Source organism: Penaeus japonicus, unplaced genomic scaffold (assembly GCF_977035675.1).
Source record: "Penaeus japonicus unplaced genomic scaffold, GWHDUDI00000001_assembly GWHDUDI00000026, whole genome shotgun sequence".
Lineage (NCBI taxonomy): Eukaryota > Metazoa > Arthropoda > Malacostraca > Decapoda > Penaeidae > Penaeus > Penaeus japonicus.
The window spans coordinates 11,434,300-11,441,799 of NW_028234428.1; positions in this window are offsets into that span (position 1 = coordinate 11,434,300).

Here is a 7,500-nt window from a genome sequence, read left to right on the forward strand (position 1 = left end):
CTCTCTCCTCCCCTTGCTTTATTTATTTATTTCCTCTCTCTCTCTCTCTCTCTCTCTCTTCCTCTTCTCTCTCTCTCTCTCTCTCTCTCTCTCTCTCTCTCATCTCTCTCATCATCTCTCTTTAATTCTCTCTCTCTCTCTCTCTACATATATATATATATATATATATATATATATATATATATATATATATATACATATATATACATATATATATATCCTTCTATTTTCATTTCCCTCATCCTCGTATTTTTTTCTCCTTTATTCTTACTTCCCCTTCCCTTTTTTCTTTAGTTTCTAGTCCTTTTTACTTCCTCTTTCGTTCTCTTACCTTTATCCTCTTCCTCCTCCTCCTGATCCTCCTCCTGCTCCTCCTCCTGCTCCTCCTCCTCCTCCTTCTCCTCCTCCTCCTCCTCCACCTCCTCCTCCTCTCCCCCTTTTCCCCTCCCTCCTCCTCTTCCTCCTTCTCTTCCTCGCCCTTCTTCTTTTTTTCTTTTTCTTCTTCTTCTTCTTCTTTTTGTCCTTCTCCTTCTCCTTCTCCTCCTTCTCCTTCTCCTTCTCCTTTCCCTTCTCCTTCTCCTTCTCCTCCTCCTCCTCTCCTTCCTCCTCCGCCTCCTCCTCCTCCTCCACTTCACCTTTTCCCCTCCACCTCCTCCTCCTCCTCCATTCCTCCTCCTCCACTCCTCCCCCTCTTCCTCCTCCTCCTCCTCCTCCACTTCCCCTCCCCTCGCCCTTCTCATCAACTTCTACCAGCTCTTAACAAGACACAGTTGATGAAGACTCAATTTAACGGCTTGGATAAAAGAGGTGTTTGGCAACTGCCGTAGAATTCTTGCCAAATGCCGTTTGTTTTTCTCATTTAGTACTATCTTTATCATTATTTATTGTTGTTTTTGTTAGTATTGATATTGTCAGTTATCGTTATTATTGTTATCATTGTGACTATCATCATCATTATTGATATTATCTTTATCGTTATTGTTATTAGAACTATCATTATCGTTATCATTGTAATCATTATCATTATCGTCTTTATGATAATTATTTTTGTTTTACTATCATTATTCTTAGTATTATTATCGTAATCATCATCATTATCATCATTATTGCTATTATCTTTATCATTATTATTATCATTATAATCATCATTATATTCATTATTGATATAATTATTTTCATTATCATCATTATTGTTATCATTATTACCAATGCTATTATAATTACTATTGTTATTATCATTATTATTAGTATCATCACTGATATCATTACAAGGATTATCATCATTGTTACTATAATTATCATCATTATCATTATCATTGTTATTATCATTATCATCATTTTTATTATCATTATCTTTATTGTTACCATTATTTTCATCATTACTATCACCATTATTAATATCATTATCATTATTAACATTATCATCTTCATTATCATTATCATTATTATCCCTTTATTATCATTACTTTCATTATCATGTTTATCATCATTATCATTATCAGCATCATTGCTATTGTTATTATTATCATCATCGTTATCATTATTACCATTGTTATGATTGTTATCATCATTATCACTGTCTTTTACTATCTGTCTTTCTCGAGAACAAAGTCACATGAAACAAATTATGTAGATAGATATGTGTGTGTGTGTGTGTGTAAATATATATATATATATATATATATATATATATATATATATATAGATATATATATATATGTATGTATGTATGTATGTATATATGTATATATGCATATATGTGTACATATGTATATATATGTATATATTCAAAAATGTATATGTTTGTATGTATTCATATATATATATATATATATATATATATATATATATATATATATTATATATATATATATATATATATATACAGCCATCTCTCTCTCTCTCTCTCTCTCCTATATATATATATACATATATATATATATATATATATATATATATATATATATATATATATATATATATATGCACATGTGTGTGTGTATATATATTACACACACACACACACACACACACACACACACACATATACACACACACACACATATATACACACACATACACACACACATACATAGATAGATAGATAGATAGACACAGCTATATACCAAAGTCAAACAAACCGACATCCGACACCCATTCCTCTCCCACACCGCCTACACATCATGCACGCCCACACTGCATTGCCCCGTGTGATGTGCGTGATGTTTTGCTTCGAACAAAATTGCTCCTTAATGAAGCAAAGACTAGGACCAAAAACATGTGTTGTTGTTATTGTTGTTTTCTTTCTTTTTGGGGGGATGGTCTTGTTTTTATTGTCATTGTTAGTAGTAGTAGTAGTAGTAACATCATCGTTATCATTATTGTTATCATCATCATTATTATTGTTACAGCTACTTTTATCACCATCATCATTATCATTATCTTTATTATCTTATTATTATCATTATCATTATCATTATCATTATTATATTATTATCACCATCATCATCATCATTATTATCTTAATATCATCATTATCATTATCATTATTATCTTATTATCATCATCGCCATTATTATTATCATTATTATCTTATTATCATTATCTTGTTGCCAGGTCCCAGGTCATTAAGTCCATAGTGTCAAAAACTTTGCCCTCCCTTGACGCTTGCCAGGGAAACAAGGTTATGGCCAACCCCTGCAATTCAAACCCCCTGAAAGTGATAGCGTGGAGGGAGAGTTTGAATCAATTATGTGGGCGTGATCCAGCGTGATAATCCCTTTATGATGTTGAGCCTCATAAAAAAGGGTTAAAATTAAGTGAGAAAATACGAATGAAAGATGTCAAGTACAAAAACGTGTGTTAAAGGCACCTAAAATTATTAAGACTAGAAGAAATAATATTCCAGAGTGAAGTATCTGGATGAAGGCTTTGAAAATAAAGATAAAATCAAAGGCAAAACCAGTAGGCCCTACGCCACTGCTGAAGTCTTAAGAAATACAAAAATCACAAACCTAAGATCTAAATACGGCTGAAAACAAAACAAAGTCTGGTGAAATAAAAGACAAAAAAAAAACAATCTAAATAAGAAAAAATAAAAATCACTCAGACACCTTTCTAAGAAACAAAACAAAAAAACTGAAAGATCAAAGTAAAAAAAAAAAAAAATCCAGTCAAGTTCAGTAAAAAGAACTAATTCAATTATCTAATAGAAATGTTCTATTAGATCACGTCCAGCTCCTAAGCAAAGAATGTCATACACTTCAATATACTTAACTCTAATCTTCGTGATCATAGTCACTTCATTTCACTTCTTCGCCTCAATCATACCAAAATAGCGACACAGCCGGTCAAATAAGCACTCTGGAGGACTGGGTAAATGATACACATTCGTTGACTCTCTAACCATCTCTCTAAATTGTCTCAAAAATATTGTCAACATTGCCATGGTGACGTCAGAGGCATATGTCAATCAGTGAATATGAGTAAAAAGACAATAGGAAAAGAAGGCGTGAATATAAAACAATATGAATGATTTCTAAAAAAAAGCATAAACTCAAAGCTAAAATAAAGAAAACGATGCAAAAAAAATAGAATGTCTAAAATGAAACAGAAAAAAAATCGAGACCTTGAACGTTTACGTAGTATTAATATAATCAAAAAGATCATAATTTCCAAATAAATCCATTTAGTAAAAGGATCTCCTAAAAAAAAATAAAACAATATTAGCAATCATAGAAAACTCCACTTAAGAGGGAAAATAAATCAAAGAGAAGCATCAAACGAAATAGAATGATAAATAAAAAAAAAAAAATGACAGGCGGCATGCTCACTCGCTCGCGGGAGAGTGCGAGATGCAGCATCTGACTACTTTACATCATCATTATTGTTTTTAATATCAATATCATCATTATCATCATCTTTATCATCATGATCATCATCTTTATCATCATCTTTTTTCATCATTATCATCATCTCTATCATCCTTATCATCATCTTCATCATCATTATCATCATCTTTATCATCATTAGCATCATCTTTATCATCATTATCATCATCTTATCATCATCATCATCATCTTTATCATCATTATCATAATCTTTATCATCATTATCATCATCTTTATCATCATTATTATCATTATCATTATTACTATTATCATTAGAATCTCTATACTATCACCAGTATCATTATTATTACTATAATCATTATCATTATTATCATCATCACCATCATCATCAAAACTATTATCCTTATCTCCAGTACAATCATAATTGTTACCATTATTATTCATATCACTGTCATTACTATCCTTAAAATCATCCTTACAAACAGACGCAAGAAAAGAAAATGAAAATAAAAAATGGAAAAAGACAAACACTATGAACCCGTCGAGTTAATAATCCTGGGAAATTTCTTCCCTGTTTTTCTTCCCCCAAATCATGACGTCACGCCTCGTCGACCAATCAGCGCGAAGTAGGCGAGGAAGGAATCAACAGTCGATGTCTTTTCTACCCTGTTACCCCCGCCAGATGTGTCTCGTTTGTGTGTGTGTGTCTGTGTGTGTAGTATACATATATGCATATATATATAGATAGATAGAGAGAGAGAGAGAGAGAGAGAGAGAGAGAGAGAGAGAGAGAGAGATAGATAGATAGATATAGGTACAGATATAGATATATGTATGTGTGTGTATATATATATATATATATATATATATATATATATATATATATATATATATATATATATATATATATGTATGTATGTATATGTATATATATATATATATATATATATATATATATATATATATATATATAGATAGATAGATAGATAGATAGATAGATAGATAGATAGGTATAGATATATATACATATAAATATATACATATATACATATATATACATACATATATACATATATATACATATATATATATATTATCATGATTACTTTAAAAATCATGATAATGATCACTATCACTATTATCATCATTCTATTATCTATCATCAATACCATTCTACCCATTGTAACCAGCTTTCTGGCCACAGTTGTAACCCACCACTGAGAGCAGTTGTTATAACCACTTGATGCCCTGGTTGTGATCCGGTGGATAAGAGACAGACGTTCACGTGCCATGGTCTTTATTGTGGACTGTTAATACACCAGACTCTGGCCGAATGCCAGAGGTCAGAGCTGTTCGCTCTTGTCTGTCTGTCTGACCTGTTCTGTCTCTGACCTGTCTGCCCTGGGTTCCTTGTGTGCCCTTAAGTACAGATCCTGAGTCAACTTTCTACGCCTAAGGCCTTCCGTTAGCAAAGACAGCTGCTTAGAGAAGGTGGAGTTTCGAGGCGGAAACGAACACAGGAAACAGGGTGCGTCAGGTCAAAATAGACTGCCAGCGATATTGCATTGAATTAAGTAGAAATATATGATCACTGTCTTGGGTCACATGATGTACAATACCAATGCCTTATACCCATAATGAAATGAAAAATCATAATACGTAAAAATCGTAACAATAGTGAACAAAGATTAATAATAAAAAAAAAAATAAAAGACACGAAACTATAACAAAAAGGCATTTTATTTATGCATTCCTTCACTTGGTTTCCCATTGCTGTTGTAGTTGTAGGAGGAACAGCTGATTGGTTGAGACTGACTGTTTTTCGCGGGTTTTTGGGTCATACATCTTAACAATGTGACGTCATATGCTGCGTAAGATAATATATATCATGTATGTAGAATCATCTGTAGTTTTTAAAAGAAAAGGCAGATTCACAAAAGAGAAAATGATAAAGATAATCTATCTAACATAAAAAAACGATATTTAAAAAGCTTTATACTTTCATTGCATCAGGAAATGCTATATAAGTTTATAAAATGATAAATGAAAAGTACCGATGAAAAACACAAACACATATAGCAAAGAGAAAAAAAGAAACTATACATGTATATATGTATGTATGTAAGTATGTATATGTATATATATATATATAGATATATATATATATATATATATATATATATATGTATGTGTGTGTGTGTGTGTGTGTGTGTGTGTGTGTATATATATATATATATATATATATATATATATATATATATATATATATATATATATATATATATATACACATACATATATATATTCACATATAAATTACACGGTAAACTCAGAAACAGAACAAAACACGATAACAAAAAAATACATATGAAAAAATATAAAAGAATAGCTAAAAAAGGGAGAACACCTACACCATAAACGAACAAACCCAAAAAGAACTAAAAATCAGACAAAAAGAAAGAAAGAAAAAAAAGGAAGATATAAATCCCGAAAGACAAAAATAACAAATAAAAAAAAACAAATCCCAAAAGACAAAAATAACAAACCAATATTGTGACCGCTTGTCTGATCTGCAAGAAGTCGTGGATTTTGCAATACATCATTATCATTGTTGTTGTTCCTCTTCCTTCTAACCCTTCTCCTCCACCTACACCTAAATCTCCTCTCTTCTTCCTCTTCCTCTTCCTCTTTATTCACTTATTCCTCCTCCTCTTCCTCTTTATTCACTTATGCCTCTTCCTCTTCCTCTTTATTCACTTATGCCTCCTCCTCTTACTTTTTTCGTCACTTATGTCCCTTCCTTTTCCTCTTATTTCACTTATGCCGCCTTCTCTTCCCCTCTCTTCACTTATACCTCCTCTTTCTCTTCTTCCTCTTTCTTAACGTATGCTTCCTATCCCTCCTCCTCCTCCACCCCTTTTTTTATCCACCTCCCCTCCACCTCCTCCTCCTCCTTTTCCTCATCCATCTCCCCCTTCTCCCCCCTCCCCCTCCCCCTCCCCCCCCCCGTACCCATACCCATCCCAAGCGATAGAGAGGAAATGAGAAAAGGAGAGAGTGAGAGTGAGAGAGAGAGAGAGAAAATCAGAGAGAGAGAGAAAGGGGGGGGGAGGTGAAAGAGAGAAGAATCAGAGAAAGAGTAATGCATAAGACAAAAACATAGACTAACAGAAAAAAAACGATAGAGAGAAAGACAGAGAATAAAAGAGAAATGCAAAGAGGGAGAGAGAGAGAATGTCCGTTAGTGTATACCAACTATTGCAAGAGTATTATTTTTACCTCAGAAAGTAATGTGTCCATACCTCTTAGTTTTCAATGTTATTCATTTATTTTTATTCTTTATCTTTATTATATGTCTCAACCCGGATGCAAAAGCTCTTTCTCACACCTTTAGCCAAAAGGACTCCGTTGGCGAGAACAGATTAATGCTACCTGCCCGATGGCAACGTACTAGCAGCTTTAAATTCATTTCATAGGCAGACTTTCTCAATAAGAGAAAGGAAGATAAGGAGAAACCCTAAGGCTATCTCGTGAAGGACTCCTCCACCCCCCCCCCCTCCCGGCCCCCCCAGCTTCGTCAGTAGGAGGCTAAGAAGGTACGAAGTCGAAGAAAGTGTTGCAGGAGAGAAACAAGTCTTCCAGGACATAA